Below are 23,063 nucleotides of genomic sequence, written 5' to 3' on the forward strand. Positions count from 1 at the left end.
TGGAAAATGGAGACTTTGCAAAATGGGGAATACATATGTAGGTTTTAGTCCAACCCAAGCACCCTTAAAAACTGTCTGAATATCCATGTGTAAATAGCAGCTTTCTAGATTATAGAATGAAGAAATGTTGCTTTTCACAGACAAATATATTTCTAAAAATAATGGCCTTTGTGCTTTGATCTAAATAGATATGGCATGATCTTATCACTAGAACTGTGCAGCCCCAAAAAAAAATCTTGGGGGGGGGGTCTTTGACTAAGGTACATTAAAAGCTTATCCCCCAATTCTATATATGGTACTTCAAATTGAGTATAAATTTGGGCACATGCCCAATTTGCATATGCAATTGAATAATAATCCAGTTCACGCTAATTGACTTATTAACAAGTAGTTATCAGTGCTAACTGGACAAAATTTAAATTTGTGTATTTAAATTTAGGTGTGGAATCCATGCCTAAATTTTATGCCAAAAAGGGGGCAGGGATATAGGAAAGGCATTGTTGGTGGGGGCATTCCTCATATTTATGTGCATAATCACAGAATATGGGACATCCATGCCTAATGTTAGATGTGAGGATTTGCACGTTTCCGTTGATGCAAATGACCACACCAAAAGATAGGCATAAGCGCTATCACTTGTATCCCATGTACTGACAAAATGAATCTTTAATGTAAACCACTTGCATCCCATGTACTGACTAAACGTATCTTTATTATAAACCGTTTCTACCCCATGTACTGTCAAATGTATCTTTATTGTAAACCGCTTCAAACTTCACGGTATAGCGGTATATAAGAAATAAATTATTATTATTATTATTCTATAATCCATGCCTAAATATAGGCTAAACTAAACTAAACTAAACTAAACCTTAAGTTTATATTCCGCATCATCTCCACGGAGGTGGAGCTCGACACGGTTTACAGGAATTAAAACAAAGAAAGGAACTCCAATGGAAGGAAGAAGGGGACTTGGAATAAGGGAAAGGGGGGGTAGTTACATTTTGGAGAAAAGCCAGGTTTTCAGATGTTTTCTGAAGTGTTGGAGGGAGGTCGAACTCCGAAGATGGGCAGTAAAGCTGTTCCACAGCTCGGTGATCCTGAAGAGGAGGGATGTTCCAAGTTTTCCTGTGTGGGAAATGCCATTTAGAGATGGGAAGGATAGTTTGAATTTCTGAGTGGATCTGGTGGAGTGAGTACTCGAGAGCCAGGATAGTGGAAAGAGGGGAGGAAGGATGCCGTGAAGAGATTTGAAGGTGAGACAGGCGCATTTATATAGGCATCATTTATAGAAAAATACATAAATTGGGGGGTTTTTCAGCTTTGATTTTTTTTAGCACTATAATTTGAATTCAGCCCTTAATGCACAAATCAATGTGTGTTAGATGCTACTGCATAAGCATACCAGCTGTCAGCACAGTGGTTTAGGGCTCCTTTTACTAATGTGCACTAGCGTTTTTAGCGCACGCAAACCACACGCTAAATGAAAAATACTAACACAAGCTCTATAGAGGCATTAGCGTTTAGTGCATGCGGCATTGAAGCATGCGCTAAAACCGCTAGTGCACCTTATTAAAAGGATCCCTTGGTGTTTAGTTTGTTCTAATTCATACTTTAAGTGCTTTTATGTTAGGGGTGGAGTTAGGTAGGGACTGTGTGAAGCATGGGTATGAATAGCATATTACAATTGGTATGGAAACCATACTGAAAATTGTTAATTGTAATGTTAGCATGGAATCACTTAGCTTCTCCTCAATAATAGTAGGTAAGTACCCATGTTAATTACAAGCATATGTGGTAATGAACATTCTTAATTGTTTTTTTTTTTTTGTTTATTTGTTTTTTTAATCAAGGTATATTCACTATCATATTGTTACAAATGTTCGGGGGAGAGATTTGCAGATTTGCAGTTGCTGCTTTTTACAATTGTATTTTAACATAGTAACATAGTAGATGACGGCAGATAAAGACCCGAATGGTCCATCTAGTCTGCCCAACCTGATTCAATCTAAAAATTTGTTGTGTTTTTTTTTCCCTTCTTCTTAGCTCTTTCTGGGCAAGAATCCAAAGCTCTACCTGGCACTGTTCTTAGGTTCCAACTACTGAAGTCTCCATCAAAGCTCATTCCAGTCCATCTACACCCTCCCAGCCATTGAAGCCCTCCCCAGCCCATCCTCCACCAAACGGCCATATACAGACACAGACCCTGCAAGTCTGTCCAGTACTGGCCTTAGTTCTTCAATATTTACAATTATTTTCTGATTCTAGATCCTCTGTGTTCATCCCATGCTTCTTTGAGCTCTGTCACAGTTTTCCTCTCCACCACCTCTCTTGGGAATGCATTCCAGGCATCCAACACCCTCTCCATAAAGAAGAATTTTCTTACATTGCTCTTGAGTCTCCCACCCCTCAACCTCAAATTATATCCCCTGGTTTTATCATTTTCCTTTCTCTGGAAAAGATTTTGTACTACGTTATTACCTTTGAAGTATTTGAATGTCTGAATCATATCTCCCCCCCCCCCCATCCTCTTTTCCTCTAAGGCATACATATTCAGGGCTTCCAGTCTCTCCTCATATATCTTTTGTCGCAAACCTCCTATCATTTTTGTTGCCCTCCTCTGGACCGCTTCAAGCCTTTTTGTGTCCTTCGCCAGATACGGTCTCCAAACCTGAACACAATACTCCAAGTGGAGTCTCACCAATGACCTGTACAGGAGCATCAACACCTTCGTTCTTCTACTGGTTACACCCAGTGGCGTACCTAGGGGGGGGGCGGGGGGCGGGCCGCCCCGGGTGCCAGCCCTAAGGGGGTGTTCCCGGCCTTGCCGTTCAGTCCCCCGCCACCCCCGAAGGACCGCTCGCCCCACTGACCTTCCTGCTCCACCTGTGAAGCAGCCCGCAGCAGGATCGCGAAGTCAGCGTCAGCATCCCTGCGCTGCTTCCTGCGCCGCGATCCCGCCCCTCCTCTGACGTCAGAGGAGGGGCGGGACCGTGGCGCAGGAAGCAGCGCAGGGATCGCTGACGCTGACTTCGCGATCCTGCTGCGGCTGCTTCATAGGTGGTGCGGGGAGGCCAGGGGGGCGAGCGGTCCTTCGGGGTGGGTCGGGGCATCAGGCCTTCAGGGTGGGGCGGGCGGGCAGGCAAGCAGGCTTTCAAGGGGGAGGGGGTGACAGGCAGGCAGGCAGGCAGGCCTTCAAAGGGGGACAGGCCTTCGGGGGGGGGTGCAGACCTTCAAGGGGTGCAGGCCTTCAAGGGGGGCAGGCAGGCCTTCAGGGGGGTGCAGGCCTTCGGGGGGGGTGTAGGCCTTTGGGGGGGGGCAGACCTTCAAGGGGGTGCAGGCCTTCAAGGGGGGGAACAGGCCTTCAAGGGGGGAAAGGCAGGCAGGCCTTCAAGGGGGGGACAGGCCTACAAGGGGGGGGGACAGGCCTACAAGGGGGGGGGACAGGCCTTCAAGGGGGGGTGCAGGCCTTCAAGGGGGGTGCAGGCCTTCAAGGGGGAGACAGGCCTTCAAGGGGGGGGGACAGGCCTACAAGGGGGGGGACAGGCCTTCAAGGGGGGGTGCAGGCCTTCAAGGGGGGTGCAGGCCTTCAAGGGGGAGACAGGCCTTCAAGGGGGAGACAGGCCTTCAAGGGGGGGGAAGGCAGGCAGGCAGGCCTTAAAGGGGGGACAGGCCTACAAGGGGGGGGGACAGGCCTACAAGGGGGGGACAGGCCTTCAAGGGGGGGGGCAGGCCTTCAAGGGGGGTGCATGCCTTCAAGGGGGAGACAGGCCTTCAAGGGGGGGGACAGGCCTACAAGGGGGGGGGACAGGCCTTCAAGGGGGGGTGCAGGCCTTCAAGGGGGGTGCAGGCCTTCAAGGGGGGTGCAGGCCTTCAAGGTGGGACAGGCAGACCTTTAAGGGGGGACAGGCCTTTGGGGGGGGACCATGATTTAGAAGTACACGGAGGGAAGGGGGTGTTCAAAGAGACATGCATATGCCAAATTTTGGGGGGGGGAAGAAATAATGGGTCTGAAAATAGAGGAGAGGGAGAGAGATGATGGACCATGGGATTTAGGGAGGGAAGGAACAGAAAGGGAGAGAAATTGGACACAAGGGATGGTGTGGAGGAGGGATAGAGATACTGGATAGGAGGGTAATTAGGAAAAGAAAGGGAGAGATGGTGGACTCTGGGATGGTGGGGAAGGAGGGAGAGATGCCGGATGAAAGGGTATTTAAGAAAAGGTGGATCTGTGGAGGGAGATGAAAAAAAGGAAAGATACCAGACTTCCTGGGAAGGGAAGGGAAATGGAAAGGGAGGACAGAGTTGGCAGATGGATGGTTAGCATGCAGAAAGAAGGAGACCCTGGCAAGCAAGTTATCAGAAGAAAACCAGAGCCTTGGACCAACAAGATTTGAAATATAACCAGACAACAAAAGGTAGAAAAATTAATTTTATTTTCTGTTTTGTGATTATAACATGTCAGATTTGAAATGTGTATCCTGCCAGAGCTGGTGTTGGACTGCAAACGTGAGCTAGGATTTAACAGAAAGAGGAAAAGTCCTTTTTGTTTCTTTATTTTATTTACACCACAGCGCCAGTGTGGTTAGGAGAAGCCAAAGGGGGTGAAAAAGCTATAAAACCCACCAGGAGTTTTGAAAAAAATCACCCAACTGGGCAGGAAAATCGAATTGAAAAACCAATTCAATAGGGCTGAATCGAATCAAAATTTTTTTTTCCTGTATCTGGCGGCATTAGTTTGCGCTACTGTCTTAGACTTTAGGACCTGGGATTGGGGAGAGATGGCATCCTCAGTACTTTATAATGCAAGTGAAATGAGGATTTGGTCAGACTTTTGAAGGGTCTGCAGAAAAAAAATATTGTATAGGCCGGGGACATGAGACAGCAGGAAATGGGAACTTTTCTTCCTTCTATTTTTGTGAATGGAAAGGCTGAGGATGTCAGAGAGGTCAGTTAAAATATGTGCTTTATAAGAAAATATAATAATGTGTTTTATAAAGTTTATAGCATAGCTGGCCTACCCAGTGAGGTGTTCCTAGTGGTGATGGTGGCAGCGTGTCAATGTGTTGAGAGGAAGAGGTGGTCTGGGAAATTCTGCTGAGCAAACTCCGGGCCCATTTCCACCCCCCAGTTAGTCCACTCCACTCAACTGATTCACACACTGAGTGGGTCTTTGGGTGTTGTTTTGGGATCTCTTCCAGTGGTTTATCTCCTTCTGGTCCAAGGAAGGAAACTTTGTTATCCTTAGCATTGACCTACAGAATATGTTTGTAACAGCGCTGCTTGTGTGGCATTAGGCTATGTAGTGATTGAAAGAAAAAAACAGACCTTTGCACATTTTTGCACTATATGGTGGGTGTATGAGGAGATTCACATTTCCTGCACAGCTAAGTCCATGTGAAGTTACCTTGTGCTGTATTTGACATCTAGCAAGGTCTCTGTTTGAAAGGAAAGATCTAAACTTAAAAATGAAGTGGCCAGAAGTTATGGTAAAAGCAGATAGTGTAGCTGGTTTTAAGAAAGATTTGGACAAATTCCTGGAGGAAAAGTCCATAATCTGTTATTAAGACATGGGGGAAGTGTCTGCTTGCCCTGGATCGGTAGCATGGAATGTTGCTACTCTTTGGGTTTTGACCAGGTATTAGTGTCCTGGATTGGCTACCATGAGAATGGGCTACTGGGTATGATGGACCATTGGTCTGACCCAGTTAGGCTATTCTTATGTTATGTTCTCATCTGTAGGGGCCTTTGTTTTCACTTCTTATTTTAATGTATTTTTTTTCTGGGAACTTATCAGTGTTTTTTATAATGGGAACAAAAATGGAAGAGAATTAATGTGTGTGGAATGGGGGGGTAACTAATTTCTTCAGTTAAATAATTCAATCCACTTCAAACAGACATAGGAGAACTTGTGCACCATTCACACACCCTCCAACCAAAAACGTCAAAAGAAAAAAACTGTTCGACAACCTCCTAGCCATTCGAGCTGCAACACTCGACCCCCAACTCTACAACCAATTGATATCAACCACAGACTGCAAAACCTTCAAAAAGAAATAAAAACCCTTCTATTCAAAAAACACATAAAACCGAACTAACACAATCAGAACTGTCCCAAGCATCACCTGCAACTACTCCATATGTACTTCTAATGTCATGACAATTTAGACATAATTTATGTTATGTTATGTTTGGAATAATGGTTACATATATGAGGTTCAATAAAAGAAAATTTTCACTGCCTGTTTCTATTCTGACCATTTATTCCATTTCATGGTTATTGCAAAAAAAAAAAAAAAAAAAAATTTTTACATGGGGGGGGGGGGTCAAAAAATGATGGGCCCCGGGTGCCACATACCCTAGGTACGCCACTGGTTACACCTCTCTTTATACAGCCCAGTTTGATAATTTCTTCTATTTTCTATTTTAATTAGAATTTACTTTGTAAATTATTATTATTTTCTTTGTATTTTACTTTCCTATTGATTATGGAGTTATTTTATTTTTTGTTTAGTACTATGTAAACCACTATTATGATGTATCAAATAGTGGTCTATAAATACCAACAAACATAAATATGTCCGTACAGTATTGAACCCTCCCCCACACCCCAATAATTAGCATGCAGTCTTCACACTTAAGGCACATATATATTTTGGTATTTAGGTGTGCTAACTGCAAAAAACTTAGCATATTTTAGTAAAAGGTTCCCTTTCTTTAATTTTGTGTGTTTTTCCAGCTTTTTTCCATTTGTTTTGTTTTTATATATTTTTATTTTGTTTTTATGTATAGCTGCTGATCAAACAAAAACAATTGCTAGCAGCAAGCCATCCCAAACCCACCATCACAACCCTCCTAATATCACCTGAATCCTTCCAGTACCAGTATTAAGCAATGAAATATCCCTCATCCCACAGAAAACAGCCAATCCTACTCCTTTCCTAGCACATTCCAGGAATATCTTTAGTTGTGTAGCATCAAGGCAGGAAAGATCCCATTTTGCTCCTAGTTCCATTGCAATAAAGCAAACAATGCTATACCCTCTGGGTTTGAATACCAGCAACTGGAGTCTTGGAAGGAGAAAACACTAAAGCAAAGATAAATGTAACTTTGACTGGAATTCCAGGAGTTGGATTCTTAGAAGCAGAATGCTTTGAAACATAGCCCAAAATCTCAGACTTAGGAATCTTTGGGATATCCATGTAAATGTGTAGCTAAATATTTATCCTTGAAAATATATTTTTACAGAGCCATCTCATCTGATAAGTTTTCTCTCAATGAAACGTCTTGAGAAAGGAATAACTGCGCCTAAGGAAGATCAGCTCCCTGTACTGTAGTAGACATGGTTTTCCTGTCAACTTATTTGACTTATTTTGTTCTACTCTTTAAATCTTGGATCCAATTATTGAGGAATAGTGTGCAATCAAATCAGTTTATCTTTATTTTATTTATGTACTTTTATTTTCAAATCTAACTGTCTATTACTATATATTTTCAATTTTGGAAACTTAGTTTATTATGTCTTTGACCGCACTTTGCTGTACAAGATGTATATGCTTGGTAATATTATAAAATTCTATAAATAAATAAATTAATTAAAAAAAGGAATCTTTGGAGCAGATAAAGACACCCAAAGCCTCTTTATCCATCTGTTCTCTACTCCCCCCCCCCCAAACACACACACTCTATCTCCCCTACCACCATCACCTCCACTACCTGTGCAGCTTCTGACACCTCTTTTCTCTGTCTCTTTGTGTCCTGTTGTGCATAAAAGAGTAACGGGACTTGGGTGTGATAGTATGTGATGATTTTAAGGTGGCCAATCAGGTTGAAAAGGTGATAGCAAAAGCTAGAAGGATGCTAGGGTGCATAGAAAGAGGTATGACCAGTAGGAAAAAGGAGATATTGATGCCTCTATATAAGACTCTGGTGAGACCTAATTTGAATATTGTATACAATTCTGGAGACCGCACCTTCAAAAAAATATAAACAGGATGGTGTCTGTCCAGAGGAAGGTCACTAAAATGGTAGGTGGTCTTCATCATAAGGTTTATGTGGACAGACTTAAAGATCTCAATATGTATACTTTGGAGGAAAGGCGGGAGAAGGGAGATATTATAAGAGACATTTAAATACCTACGTGACATAAATTTGCACGAGGCAAGTCTATTTCATTTGAAAGGAAGCTCTGGAATGAGATTGCACAGGATGAAATTAAGAGGTGACAGGCTCAGGATTAATCTAAGGAAACGTTTTTACACAAAGGGTGGTAAATGAATGGAATAGTCTCCTGGTAGATGTGGAGGAGACAAAAACTGTGTCTGAATTCAAGAAACTGTGGGACAGGCATGTGGGATCTCTTAGGCAGAGGAGGAGATGGATGATGCAGATGGGCAGATTGGATTGGCCTTTATCTTCCATCATGTTTCTATATTTCTAGGTAAACCAAAAAAGCCTAACTTTATTAAATATACGGGGAGGCTATGCTAGTACTTCACATAGAAGAATTGTGCTTACTATAGGACAATTCCTTCAGATATACAGAATTTGTACCTCATGGACTGATTTCTCTAGAGAGGATGACATTCTCAAGACAAAACTAATCTTTGATGTTTGTACAAGTCTTGTTTGCTTTATTTTATGTATGTTATTATTTGTAAAGCTGGCTAGGAATAGGCGGTTGAGAAATCTTTTAAAAAAATAAAGTGGTACCAGCTATACGATTCCCAAGCTACCAATCTGCAACCCAAGATGCACGTTAAGATCCCAAAAAGAAAGATGACTGTCCCTACCCCCTGGATGCACGCTCAAAACAGAATCAGCCTGCAGGCATACCCAAACTATGGAATTGGGTCCCCCAAACTATTAGAGAACTTTAATAGTCTCACTAACTAGGCCATTTCTCTAAGTCCCACACCAAAGTATATATGTAAATTATTTTATTTATTTTAAAAATTTCAGTACTGATGTTTAGATATATATACTTTATCTCAACTTGTACTACTCTTCCCTATTTCATCACAAGCCTAGTTCCATGAAAAGACCAAGCTTTAAAGAACCCCAATAGTCTCACCATCTAGACCAGGGCTGCCCAGGACCGGTCCTTGAGATCTACTGGCAGGCCGGGTTTTCAGGATGTCCATGGTGGATATGCATGAGAGAGATTTGCATGCACTGCCTTCTTGGTATGCAGGTCTCTCTCATGCATGTTCATTGTGGATGTCTTGGGAGTCTGGCCTGCTGGTGGATCTCGCGTATCAGACTTGGGCAGCCTTGATCTAGACAATTGTCCAAGTCCCACACCAAAGTATGCATTGTAAATTAGTGTATTTTGGCTGTTTATACAGTACTCCCCCCGATATTTGCAGGGGTTCCATTCCAGGAACCCCCGCGAATATTGAAAAACCGTGAACACGGTTTTTCGCCTGGGGAGGGAGGAGAGGGCAGCTGGAAAGGAAGGAAAGGGCAGCTGGAGCGCTGGCAGGTGAAGGAAATCACTTGCAGTATGCTCCGTATATACTCCTGTAACCCGTTCTGGGCTCTTTTGGGAGGAGGGGCTAAATAAGTGAATGAATGAATGAAAATTACAAGCCAGAGGTTATCCCGATCACATTATCCATAAAGCTTTTTTAAGAGCTAAATTTGCAGATACAGGACAGCTGACATGAGGAATCTACTAAACAAGTCTGTGTTTTGTCTTTTTCATTACAAGCACAATGTTTTACTGCTTCAAGATGCTTTAAAAGAAAGACCATGTATAGCTTTCAATCGTGGAAAAAATTTCTCTGACAGATTGGTCAATTCTTGTTTCTCATTGGAGATTTCAAACAAACAGATGATGGGAAATCATAGTCCATGTGGTTGGTGTTCATTTTACAACACTACTATAATGGGGGATTACTGAGTACATCCCATTACAGAACAAAGATGTTGTCTGAAATTGAAGACTACATGTGGTTCATCCTTCTTAGTATATGTCATTGAGTGTCTTTGTAATACTCTATATGTGGGATATACTATAAGGACAGTTTGTACCCAAATGATTGAGTACAGGAACTGTTTAAAAACAAATAAATGAAATGCCCCTATAGTTACTCACCCTTTAGAATATAAAACTTGAAGGTGTCCTAAGGAAGGCAACAAAAATGGTAAGGGGTTTGAACCAAAAGAAGCACAAGAAGAGACTGGAAGACCTAAACGTGTATACTCTGGAGGAGAGGAGGAACAGAGGGGATATAATACAGACATTTAAATACTTGAAAGGTATCAATATACAACCAAATATTTGAGAGAGAAGGGAAAATGGTAAAACTAGAGGACATAACTTGAAGTTGCAGGGAGGAAGACTTAGAAGTAGTGTTAGGAAATTATTTTTCACGGAGAGGGAGGTGGATGCCTAGAATGCCCCCCCAAGGGAAGTGGTAGAGAGGAAAATGTTGATGAAATTCAAGAAAGTGTGGGATAAACACAGATGATCTTAATTAGAAAACAAATGATATAAATTAAAGAACTAAAGTCAGTATTGGACAGACTTGTACAGTTTGTGTCCCATATATGGTGATTCAGTGTAGGATGGGCTGGGGCAAGCATCAATGGGAGCTCCACTAACATGAGGACATTATAGGCCAGACTTTACAGTAGATATCCTGCAAACAAGGGATGGTTTGGTAAGGCTGGAGTGAGCTTAGATGGTAACTTCAGCAGTCGGAACCTAGGACAATATCAGGTGAACTTTAGTCTATGGCCCAGAAATATTAAAGAAGAGACAAGTTAATTTAATCATGTATTTAATTAGAATAACTAATGGGCAGACTGGATGGACTGTTCAGATCTTTATCTGCATCATTTACTATGTTACTATGTAATCATCAGTTTTTTTCTATTAAAGAGGTGCGTATTGAAGGTAATAAAGGAACCGCGGCGGCGTTCAAACCTTTTTTCCTTGTCTTTGCTTGCTTGTAGGAGAAGCAGGAGAAGCAGGTAGGATCGGAGAGCTGAGGGGAGAAAGCCGGGACGCAGAGCAGGGTTAGACAGCCAGCGAGGAGGGGCAGAAACTAACTGGGGCAGCGGCGAGAGAGAGCTCCGCCCACCCCCACCGCGTCAGAGGTCGCTTCGGAGCCCGGGCTCCCCCTTAAAAGAGGGAGAGCCAACGGCGCGCGGCCGTTCGGCGCGCGGCGAAGGCGAGCGGCAAAGGCGCTCGCCTTAGCGAGGGCCGCCTTCGCGAAGGAGCCGAGAGAAGGAACCAGGCGTCCAGGCTGCTCAGCAGCAAAATCCATCTTCAATCTTCTTAAATAACTAAAAAAAAAAAATTTTCTTACCCTTTCTTCTATACTTACTATTTCTTCTCTCTCTACCTCTCCACCTAGATACACGTCGGGCGTACTCCAGTGCACCAACTTAAATTCACAAGGAAGGAAAAATGGAGGCAGCAGAAGGCCAGCGAAGCTTTCCAGTATACTGCATTGATTGTCACATGTATGACTACCTCCCCTCCGGGAGGCAGGCCTACATATGCGGTCGATGTCAGGAACTGGCTAGCCTAAGGAAGGAGGTCGGGAGACTGCAGATCAAAGTGCAGGAGCTAGAGGGACTCCGCTCCATAGAGGAACCAAGGGATTTTGAACCAACTGAGGACACCACCAGAGAAATCCACATCAACGAACAGGTCAGAGAGCTCGAGAGATTCATCGAAGAGGCCTGCAGGATGGTAGAGACACAGGATCACCCGATCTTCAGAAGGGAACAAACGGATGGAGGACAGGACCCACCAGGAGCCACCAAGAGCCGCCAGGACCCACCAGGAGCTGAGGGAGAGGAACCTTGCGGAGGAACCATTCAGGAGGAGGAAGGATTGGAGGACCCAATCATCGACACAGACCTGAGACCCAGGAGGAAGCTGAGAAAAGGAAAATCTGCTATCGTTGTGGGAGACTCAATCCTGAGAGAGGTGGGCAGTCACATAGCAGGGGGCAGAGCGGATCGCCTAGTGACATGTCTCCCAGGGGCGAGGACAAAGGACATCTCCGACAGAATCGAGAGAATCATGGAGGGAGCTGAGACGGAGGAAACAGCAGTGATTGTCCACGTCGGAACAAATGACGTCAGCAGAAGGAATTTCAACATGACTACACTGACCGAGCAGTTTAAGATCCTGGGGAGGAAGCTGAAGCTGAGGACAGGGAAGATAGCCTTTTCTGAGATCCTGCCAGTACCAAGGGCAGATGCGAGGAGGCAGACCGAGCTGCAAGCAACAAATGGATGGCTGAGACGATGGTGTGAGGAGGAGGGTTTCCTCTTTGTACGAAACTGGTCAACCTTCGTGGGGAAAAACAAGCTCTACAGGAGAGACGGACTGCATTTGAGCACGGCTGGGACGAGGATGCTGGCACGTAACATCCAGACCTGCATAGACATGACTTTAAACTGACAACGAGGGGAAAGCCGATAGTCGATCTGACCTCGACACACCGGGCCACAGTATCAAGCAAGGATACTGAAACAGGAAATGACGTTTGCGGACCAGAGATAAAATGGACACTTTTTGGACATAAACCCAAAGATGCAGTACAGGGACCTGAGAGGAAATTAGAGCAAATAAGCACGACAAGGAGGAAACAGACGAAACCAGAGGGCTATCAAAGAACTAAGAAACGGGCAGAGGACGGGTTAGACACACCACAGGCAGCCCGTGAGGAGACCAGCAGGAGCAACAAATCAAGAGTAGATCCTAAAGAAAAGGTAACTAACTGGGACTTAAATTGCCTATACACAAATGCTAGGAGCCTAAGGACTAAAATGGGGGAGCTAGAAGTTATAGCCAGAAACAAGGACCTAGACATAATAGGAATCACAGAGACATGGTGGTCAGAGGACAACAAATGGGACGTGGCCCTGCAAGGGTACAAACTCTACAGGAGGGACAGGGCACACAAGAAGGGGGGAGGAATAGCCCTGTATATAAAGGACTCCATTCCTTCATCCAGAACAGAAACAACAAGGGCAGACAGTTTGGAGTCACTATGGGTTAAACTGACAGGAGGGGAAGGAGCTGACATCAAATTGGGACTGTACTATCGCCCACCAGGACAGCCAGAAGCTAACGACCTGGACCTGGAGGCCGAACTGAGGCAGGAGTGCAAAAGTGGAAGGGTGGTGGTTATGGGAGACTTCAACTATCCGGGAATAGACTGGGACATTGGACACTCAAATTGCACGAGAGAAACTAAATTCCTAGAGGTGATAAGGGACTGTTTCATGGAGCAGCTAGTCACGGAACCAACGCGAGGGGAGGCCACTCTAGACCTAATCCTCAACGGGCTAGAGGGACCCGCAAAGGAAGTGGTGGTACTAGCACCATTAGGGAACAGCGATCACAACATGATCCAGTACAAATTAAACATGGGAACACCAAAGGTGAAAAGAACCACAACGACAGCACTTAACTTCAGAAAAGGAAACTACAAGGACATGAGGAAAATGGTAGGGAAAAAGCTCAGAAACAGCTCAGGGAAGGTGAAGACCGTAAAGGAAGCCTGGACACTGCTTAAAGGCACAGTGCTCGAGGCACAAGACCTGTACGTCCCAAGGTTTAGGAAAGGGTGCAAAAAAAATCGAACTAGAAACCCAGCATGGATAACAACTGCAGTTAAAAAGGCGATAAGCGACAAGAAATCATCCTTCAAGAAATGGAAAAAGGAACCAACAAAGGAAAACCAGGAAGAACATAAAAGACACCAGAAAAAATGCCATCAAGAGGTCAAAAAAGCAAAGAGAGAATATGAGGAAAGACTGGCAGGAGAAGCAAGAAACTTCAAACCCTTCTTCAGGTATGTGAAAGGGAAACAATCAGCCAGAGAGGAAGTGGGACCACTGGATGATGGAGACAGGAAAGGAGCGATAAAGGAAGAAAAAGAGATAGCTGACAGGTTAAACAATTTCTTCTCGTCAGTCTTCACCAGAGAGGACACATCCAATATCCCAGAACCCGAGGTGTTTATAAACGGAGAACACGACGAAAGACTGATTCAACTAGAGGTAAGTAAAGAGGATGTCCTCAGACAGATAGACAGACTAAAGAGCGACAAATCACCAGGCCCGGACGGCATCCACCCAAGGGTACTAAAAGAACTGAGAAACGAAATAGCAGAGACACTTCAACAAATATGTAACCTCTCCCTAAAAACTGGGGAGATCCCAGAAGACTGGAAAATAGCAAATGTCACGCCCATCTTCAAGAAGGGATCAAGGGGTGACCCGGGAAACTACAGGCCTGTGAGCTTGACCTCGGTTCCGGGAAAGATGATGGAAGCAATGGTAAAGGATGCAATCTGCGAACACATAGAAAACAATGGACAACTGAAGGCGAGCCAGCATGGCTTCTGCAAGGGAAGGTCGTGCCTCACGAACTTGCTGCACTTCTTTGAGGGAATAAACAACCAGATGGATAAGGGGGAATCCATAGACATCATTTACCTTGACTTCCAAAAAGCCTTCGACAAGGTACCTCACGAACGGCTACATAAAAAGCTGTGGAATCACGGGGTGCAAGGGGATATCTACCGATGGGTCAAACACTGGTTGGCAGGCAGGAAACAGAGGGTTGGAATAAAAGGCCAATACTCAGACTGGAAATGGGTCACGAGCGGAGTTCCACAGGGGTCGGTGCTGGGACCTCTACTGTTCAATATATTTATAAACGATCTGGAGACGGGGACAAAATGTGAGGTTATCAAATTTGCTGATGACACCAAACTCTGCAGCAGGGTTAGAAACACGGAAGACTGTGAAGACCTGCAAAGGGACCTAACGAGACTGGAAGACTGGGCAAACAAGTGGCAAATGAGTTTTAACGTACAGAAATGCAAGGTCATGCATATAGGGAAAAAGAACCCGATGTTCAGCTACAAAATGGGGGGAACACTACTAGGGGTGAGTAACCTTGAAAGGGACCTGGGGGTGATGGTAGACACATCACTGAAACCATCGGCGCAGTGTGCGACAGCCTCAAAGAAAGCAAACAGAATGCTGGGCATCATCAAAAAGGGTATCACAACCAGGACAAAAGAAGTCATCATGCCGCTATATCGCGCAATGGTGCGCCCGCACCTGGAGTACTGTGTGCAGTACTGGGCGCCGTACCACAAGAAGGACATGGCGGTACTCGAGGGAGTGCAGAGGAGGGCGACTAAACTGATAAAAGGTATGGAAAATTTTTCATACGCTGACAGGTTAAAAATGCTGGCTCTGTTCTCCCTGGAGAAGAGGAGACTTAGAGGGGACATGATAGAAACCTTCAAAATCCTAAAGGGCATAGAGAAAGTAAATAAGGACAGATTTTTCAAACTGTGGGGAGCCACAAACACTAGGGGTCACACGAAGAAATTGAAAGGGGACAGGTTTAGAACAAATGCTAGGAAGTTCTTTTTTACCCAGAGGGTGGTGGACACATGGAACGCACTTCCAGAGGATGTGATAGGCCAGAACTCTGTACAAGGGTTCAAGGAGGGTTTGGATAGGTTCCTGGAGGATAAGGGGATAGAGGGGTACAGATAGAACTTGAGGTAGGTTGTAGAGGTGTTCAGAAACCACTTCACAGGTCGTGGACCTGATGGGCCGCCGCGGGTGCGGACCGCTGGGCGAGATGGACCTCTGGTCTGACCCAGTGGAGGCAACTTCTTATGTTCTTATGTAACATTCTTGATGGCAAGAGAACAATTTTGGATATATTCTTTACGATCTTACCAACCATATGGTATGAATGATAATGTGGAATGGCTGACAGCTAGTTTGTCTAACTACAATTGAAAGTTGGCACACTCTTGAAATTATTCATTAACATTTGATATGAAGTCATCACATTATTTTAAAGCGGAAATACTGCTTTCCCAGATTTCCTGGTCTCAACAAAAATCACTGTTAAGCGACAGAAATCTAATCTGTCTTACGGAGATGCTAGAATGCCAAAGCTACAAAGGGAGCTCATGAGTCTGTAATTGCCCCTGATGAAGAAAACAAAACAGGGTATTCTTGTTGGGCAACCAGCCTTAAGGCCCTTGAGATAAACACATCCCTGTTTGAATTTGTTGCACAGCTTGCATATGAACCAGCTGATTGAATACATTTAGTTTTAATGATTTTTCCTTGTTTTTCTTGACTCTCTTCACTTTTGATTTATTATATATAAACACTTGCTCACATGCCATGGTAGTATACATGATGTACAAGGTATACCGTACCTACTATGCTCCTTATTTAGGTGTGTTTGTTGTAGGAAATAGCCCTGGTGAACTTTATTTTGGTTGTTTAACAAGGTCCCCTGATTACTGATTATATTCTGCATTCTCAATATGTGAAAGTAAATATATATAATAAAATTGACAAAATTATTGATGAACAATATATATATTTCTATGTCTAGCATCACTCCCCATCTTCCCATTTCCCTAAACACTCTCTCTCGTCCCCCTCAACTCCTGCTCCCCCAGCATCACTCTTGCATTCCATTACCCCTGTCTCTCTGGCTTCTCCCCTGATGGCCAGCAGCAGCAGAGGCAGCCCTGAGAAATGGCTGTCTCTGGTTGGAGGGGCCTTTCCTCTGTTATTTCCTGCCCACAGGAAGTTGTATCAGAGAGGCGATCATGTGCAAAGGAAAGGCAGAGATAACCAAATGCTACACCAGGGAGAAGCCAGAGAGATAGGGGAAGGAAAGAGTAATGATGACCCAGTTGTGAGGTAGGAGAGGGAAGAAGAGGAGAAGGAGAGGGAGAGAGGAAGGTAAGGATATTGGACTTTTGCAAGGCAAACAGCTTCAGGTGGCTCCTACCATTGGATGGCCTCGGGCATTTTGCCGGACTCGCTCAATGGTAGCCACCCCACTGCTATTTATTAAACTTGTTATAATGATGGTACTAACCAGTAGATCTGGATGGTTTGCAAGTATAAATAAAGATATATAATAAAAATATATATATATAGGAAAAAATGCATAAAAAGGAACACCAGTTTGATAGGAAAGCAGACACCGATCATTCCAAAATAAAAATTCAATCTGTTAGCTTTTTCTTATGACAGAATAGCTTTGTGTCTGCATCAGCTATTCAGGCTGAGCTGAACCTGTACTATATTTGTTCCATAGATGCATAAATTGATGTTAATTTTATTTTGTTCTAATGCATTAATAGCTTTTTTTTCTAGAAATGTAATGTGAATTTACAATGTAAATTATAGCTTTCCAAATGAAAACACAGTACATGAGCTGTACATCTTTTACAAAAGCTGTTTATGAAAAATGTATTTTACGGAGACTCTAGACTATATGGTGTGTGTTTTGACTGTGGTCAGATCTTTGGGGTTTTGAGAGAACCAGAGGAGACCCTTGAGCAGTGGGCCCTGAGATGCAGGCCTAGAGGACAAGGCCTACAGGAAAATAAAGGCCAAGGATAAGATGGATTCTATAAATCTTCATCTCTGTCTCATAGCTGTTGATCACATCTCAGCAGCAGCGGGGGAAACTTCAAAGCAAATGCTGAGGAAATTCCCACTGAGAGGTGCTGGACATCAGATAAGAACTAAAAGCAGAACAATCTGTTGTGCCATGGAATGGACAGTCACAGAGGGTGACTGGAAAGTAACTGATATGTCATGAGTATGCAGCATCTTACATGTACTGTTAAACCACAGCACCCAAGAAGAACAGGAAGGGGGCCATTGAGAAAGTTGGAGTTCATGTTCAGAGGGTCTTGTGGTCAGCTCCAAGGACAAGCTGTTAGGGGAGATAACAAAGTTGTTTTTCAGACAACACCCAAGGTGTAGTGACCCAAGGTAACATGAGAAGTGACCAATCATGTGAAACAGCCAATCAAATTGTCAATGTAATCGCCAATCAGAATAGCTAAGTAACATTTCATGTAAAGAGATAAAAGAGCTAACTCATGAGGAACTCAGGTAGAGTGGACTGGAGCTTGCCCATATTGCTAGCCTCTGGCAGTTTCCTTCCACTGATGCCAATTCTGTAAGCTGACTATTGATCTATTACTTCTAAAATAAATGCATATCTTTCATACAGCAAATTGTATTGTTGTGAGGTCATTCAAAAACAGTGAAAGGCCCCAGCCTACCTTTCAGTTTCTACACTTAAAGCTGTTTGGGATAATTGCTGTATTTTGGAGGAAGGATTTCAACTTGTTTGTGCCTAGATTAAAATTTGACTTTAAAGGTAGACACAGTGCAAAATGATTATAGACGTCCATGAGTTGATTGTTCACCCCTGAGGCTTTGAATCTATATATCCTGACCACTTCACTCCAAATCAAGTACAAGGATCCTCCAGGGGGATAGACTCTGTACAAACATAAGGAAGTTCTTCTCCCAGGGTGGTAGAAAACTGAAATGCTCTTCTGGAGTCTGTCATAGGGGAAAACACCCTCCAGGGATTCAAGACAAAGTTAGACAAGTTCCTGCTGAACAAGGACATACGCTGATAGGGCTAGTCTCAGTTAGGGTGCTGGTCTTTGACCAGAGGACCGCCGCGTGAGCGGACTGCTGGGCATGATGGACCACTGGTCTGGACCCATCAGTGGCAATTCTTATGTTCCATGCCCAAACTCTCCATCAAGTCTAAGCCCCTAATGTTCTAATTTCCCCACCCCATAACTCTTGAGATTGTGGATTGTATCCTCTTCTCAATATGGCAGTCCAGTGAAGATCTGTAGGGAACTGACCTGTATTTAACTTACATTTGTAGTTCTTATTACTATTGTTGTTAGTGTTTCTCTGATTTTTCTGTAACAAGTCTTTTTTTGTGAATTATGCTCCCCCTCCCCCCGTGAACTCCGTTCATTGGTTTAAGTCCCTCTTATCTGTACCATTCTCCTCCACCACCAACTCCAGACTCCATCCCTTCTTTCTTGCTGTGCCATATGCCTGAAACAGGCTGCCAGAGTCAATATGTAACCAAAAAACGGACTTGATAACTCTTGGTTTTAGAATGAAGCCCTCAGATACCTGTGCTGCTATACTCTGGTTAATGCAGCTTAATACAGGTCGGCAAATTGGGCGTTCAAACTGATTTTTAGGATTTTCTATATCAATGCTTTAAATATACTATTCAATGCTCAAACAAAATATACAATGAGCGACACTTATCTTTTTGAAGAGTCGCTTGTGAGTTGAGCAAGAACTAACGGCCCGACGGGACTCATTTCACCAAAAGCGGCTTCTTCAGGGGTCAGTATGATCATGAAGGGCATAGAAAAAGTGATCATGAAGGGCATAGAAAAAGTGGATAGGGACAGATTTTTCAAACTAAGGGGAACCACAGGTACAAGGGGGCACTCGGAGAAATTGAAAGGGGAAAGGTTTAGAACAAACGCCAGGAAGTTCTTTTTCACCCAGAGGGTGGTGGATAAATGGAATGCGCTGCTGGAGGATGTGATAGGCAGAAGTACGCTACAGGGCTTCAAAGAAGGTCTGGACAGGTACCTGGAGGACAAACGGATTGAGGGGTACAGATAGGAGTAGAGGTAAGGTTATAGGGACAGGATTAGAGGTAAATTACAAAATTAGTCAGAGACCACTGTTCAGGCAGTGGCCTGGTGGGCCGCCGCGGGAGCGGACCGCTGGGCAGGATGGACCTCTGGTCTGCCCCAGCGGAGGCAACTTCTTATGTTCTTATGTGGCACTCGGCTGCACGGCTTCGTAAAAGGGGGCCATAGTGATATATTAAACTGATGAAAGATAAAGATCAATTTGATCATGCACTCTGCTCTGTTGAGATTTTTCCATTCTTGATTTCAGAGATGTAATATGCATTATCATGTTAGATATATTTTTATTATTCATTTCTTATGATTAGAGTCACATTAAATTATGTTTGAAAGAGAAACATATAAATCTACAATATTAAATTTGATTTATTTATATAAACTCTGATGTATTATATATATGGCTTTTTATTCAACCTAAGTGCTCCACAAGATGCTATATTTAAGAGTAGTTCATCCTAGACCTGCAGCTAGCTACATAAAATGTGAATAAATATGCACATTCATAATGTGGCAGTCAATCCATGTTCATTTTATATTCTATTTTGTAGAGTATATTTAAAATGAAAATAACTCTTATTATGTAAACATCATAATTTCACCCATAAGCAAAAATACATATTTATTAGTACTTGAGTTACATCTTTGATATGTTTGTGCATCTAAACTCTCACTTTATGCAGGAGAAAGGACAACAAAAAAGCAATATATTCATTGTCTTGTTGGTTTAACACAAGAAAATAAAAATAAAACCTTTAGAGATATATTACTAAACCCTCCCTTTTATCAAGCTGTGCTAGAGGGTTTTAGCGTGGTTCAGCGAGGGAAATGGTCCGACACTCATTTACCAGCTCACGCTAAAAAAACCCTCTAGCACAGTTCAAATAAAGGCGCCTATAATGTGGTACGTTTATGTACGTACTGCATCTTATTTGCAAAGGTGTGTTAATGAATGGGTGTTGGCCAGAATTTGCCCTAAAATTACTGTATAGAGCAGACACTTACCACATTTGCAAATGATTGTGGTACAGTGCTTAAAGCTACAGCTTCAGCATCCTGAGGTTGTGGGTTCAAACCTATGCTGCTCTTTGTGACTCTGGGCAAGTCATTTAATCCCCCCATTGACCCAGGCACATTAGATTGTGAGCCCACCATGACAAACAGGAAAAAAATGCTTGAGTACCTGAATAAATTCATGTTGAGCATAGGATCCAAAGTTAGGCATCGCTAGGTATCCTTGATTAGGGTGCCTAATAGAAAATGACACAGAGACAAATTTTTCCCCATCCCTGCGGGAGCTCATTTTCCCATCCCATCCCCGCAAGTTCTTTTCCTGTCCCTGCCCCATTCCTGCAAGCTCTATCCTCATCTGCACAAGCCTCAAACACTTTACAATCATAAGTGTTTGAGGCTTATGTGGTTAAGGCAGAGCTTACAGGAATGGAGCAGGCACAGGAAGAGAGACTAAGCTCACGGGGATGGGATGGGAAAATTGAGTTCCCACGAGGATGGGGTCAAATTTGTCCCTGTGTCATTTTCTAGTGCCTAGTGGTGCCTAATGTAGGTCCCCTATACAGATTCTGACCTTAAATGCATGGTAAATGCTGGCTAAGAAAAACCTCCACTGCAATGCACATGCACAACTCAACCTCCATCTGAATCTCTCCACCCTTCTGATCAAGTGCCTCCAGTCTGATTCCACAGAACTCTCCCTTTCTGATGCCATCAAAGCCCCCCAAAGAATCAGACCCCTTATCTGATTGCCCCTTAAATTCCTCCAAAGAAAGACCCCATTCTCATCTGATCTATGCTCATTCTCAAAGGGTAATTCATAGTAACATAGTAACATAGTAGATGACGGCAGATAAAGACCCGAATGGTCCATCCAGTCTGCCCAATCTGATTCAATTTAAATTATTATTATTTTTTTTTTCTTCTTAGCTATTTCTGGGCGAGAATCCAAAGCTTTACCCGGTACTGTGCTTGGGTTCCAACTGCCGAAATCTCTGTTAAGACTTACTCCAGCCCATCTACACCCTCCCAGCCATTGAAGCCCTCCCCTGCCCATCCTCCTCCAAACGGCCATGCACAGACACAGACCGTACAAGTCTGCACAGTAACTGGCCTAGTTCAATCTTTAATATTATTTTCTGATTCTAAATCTTCTGTGTTCATCCCACGCTTCTTTGAACTCAGTCACAGTTTTACTCTCCACCACCTCTCTCGGGAGCGCATTCCAGGCATCCACCACCCTCTCCGTAAAGTAGAATTTCCTAACATTGCCCCTGAATCTACCACCCCTCAACCTCAAATTATGTCCTCTGGTTTTACCATTTTCCTTTCTCTGGAAAAGATTTTGTTCTACGTTAATACCCTTTAAGTATTTGAACGTCTGAATCATATCTCCCCTGTCTCTCCTTTCCTCTAGGGTATACATATTCAGGGCTTACAGTCTCTCCTCATACGTCTTCTGGCGCAAGCCTCCTATCATTTTCGTCGCCCTCCTCTGGACCGCCTCAAGTCTTCTTACGTCTTTCGCCAGATACGGTCTCCAAAACTGAACACAATACTCCAAGTGGGGCCTCACCAATGACCTGTACAGGGGCATCAACACCTTCTTCCTTCTACTGACTACGCCTCTCTTTATACAGCCCAGAATCCTTCTAGCAGCAGCCACTGCCTTGTCACACTGTTTTTACGCCTTTAGATCTTCGGACACTATCACCCCAAGGTCCCTCTCCCCGTCCGTGCATATCAGCTTCTCTCCTCCCAGCATATACGGTTCCTTCCTATTATTAATCCCCAAATGCATTACTCTGCATTTCTTTGCATTGAATTTTAGTTGCCAGGCATTAGACCATTCCTCTAACTTTTGCAGATCCTTTTTCATATTTTCCACTCCCTCTTCGGTGTCTACTCTGTTACAAATCTTGGTATCATCTGCAAAAAGGCACACTTTTCCTTCTAACCCTTCAGCAATTCCCCCAAAAGTAAACACCCTCCTCCATAAAAAAAACCCAGTACCTCTTACTTCTCTGACCTACCAGAACTTAATTGGGGTCTCCTTGGTAGTCTTAGACAGGAACAGCACCCTCTATCTGCTCCAGTCCTAGCATTGCTTATTGTTTAAAAGGTTTTCTTTAGCCTCCGTATCCTGAGAAGAGTGAGAGGGTTTTCATCAGCAACACTTCTCTGTATTGGTTCAATCATTATCTTGTCAAGGTTGGATTATTGTAATTCAAAGGTCAGTCTGCAGAGACTTCAACTGATACAGAGTACCAATGCCAAGCTCATTTTTGGTAAGAGTAAATTTGATCATGTACCCCATTGCTCAAGGAGTTACCTTGACTTCCAGTGTATCTTAGAATTCAATTTAAGTGTGTTTGTATTGCATTTAAAATTCTCTTTGGCATTTTTATTACTTTGATTCCATTAGACTGGAATGTACACAGATCTCATCTCGCTAGGAGTTCAACTAAATTAAAACTTATATTTCTTTCTCTTAGGGGTAAAAATAGAACT

The sequence above is a fragment of the Geotrypetes seraphini genome, chromosome 6 (genome assembly GCF_902459505.1).
Source record: "Geotrypetes seraphini chromosome 6, aGeoSer1.1, whole genome shotgun sequence".
Lineage (NCBI taxonomy): Eukaryota > Metazoa > Chordata > Amphibia > Gymnophiona > Dermophiidae > Geotrypetes > Geotrypetes seraphini.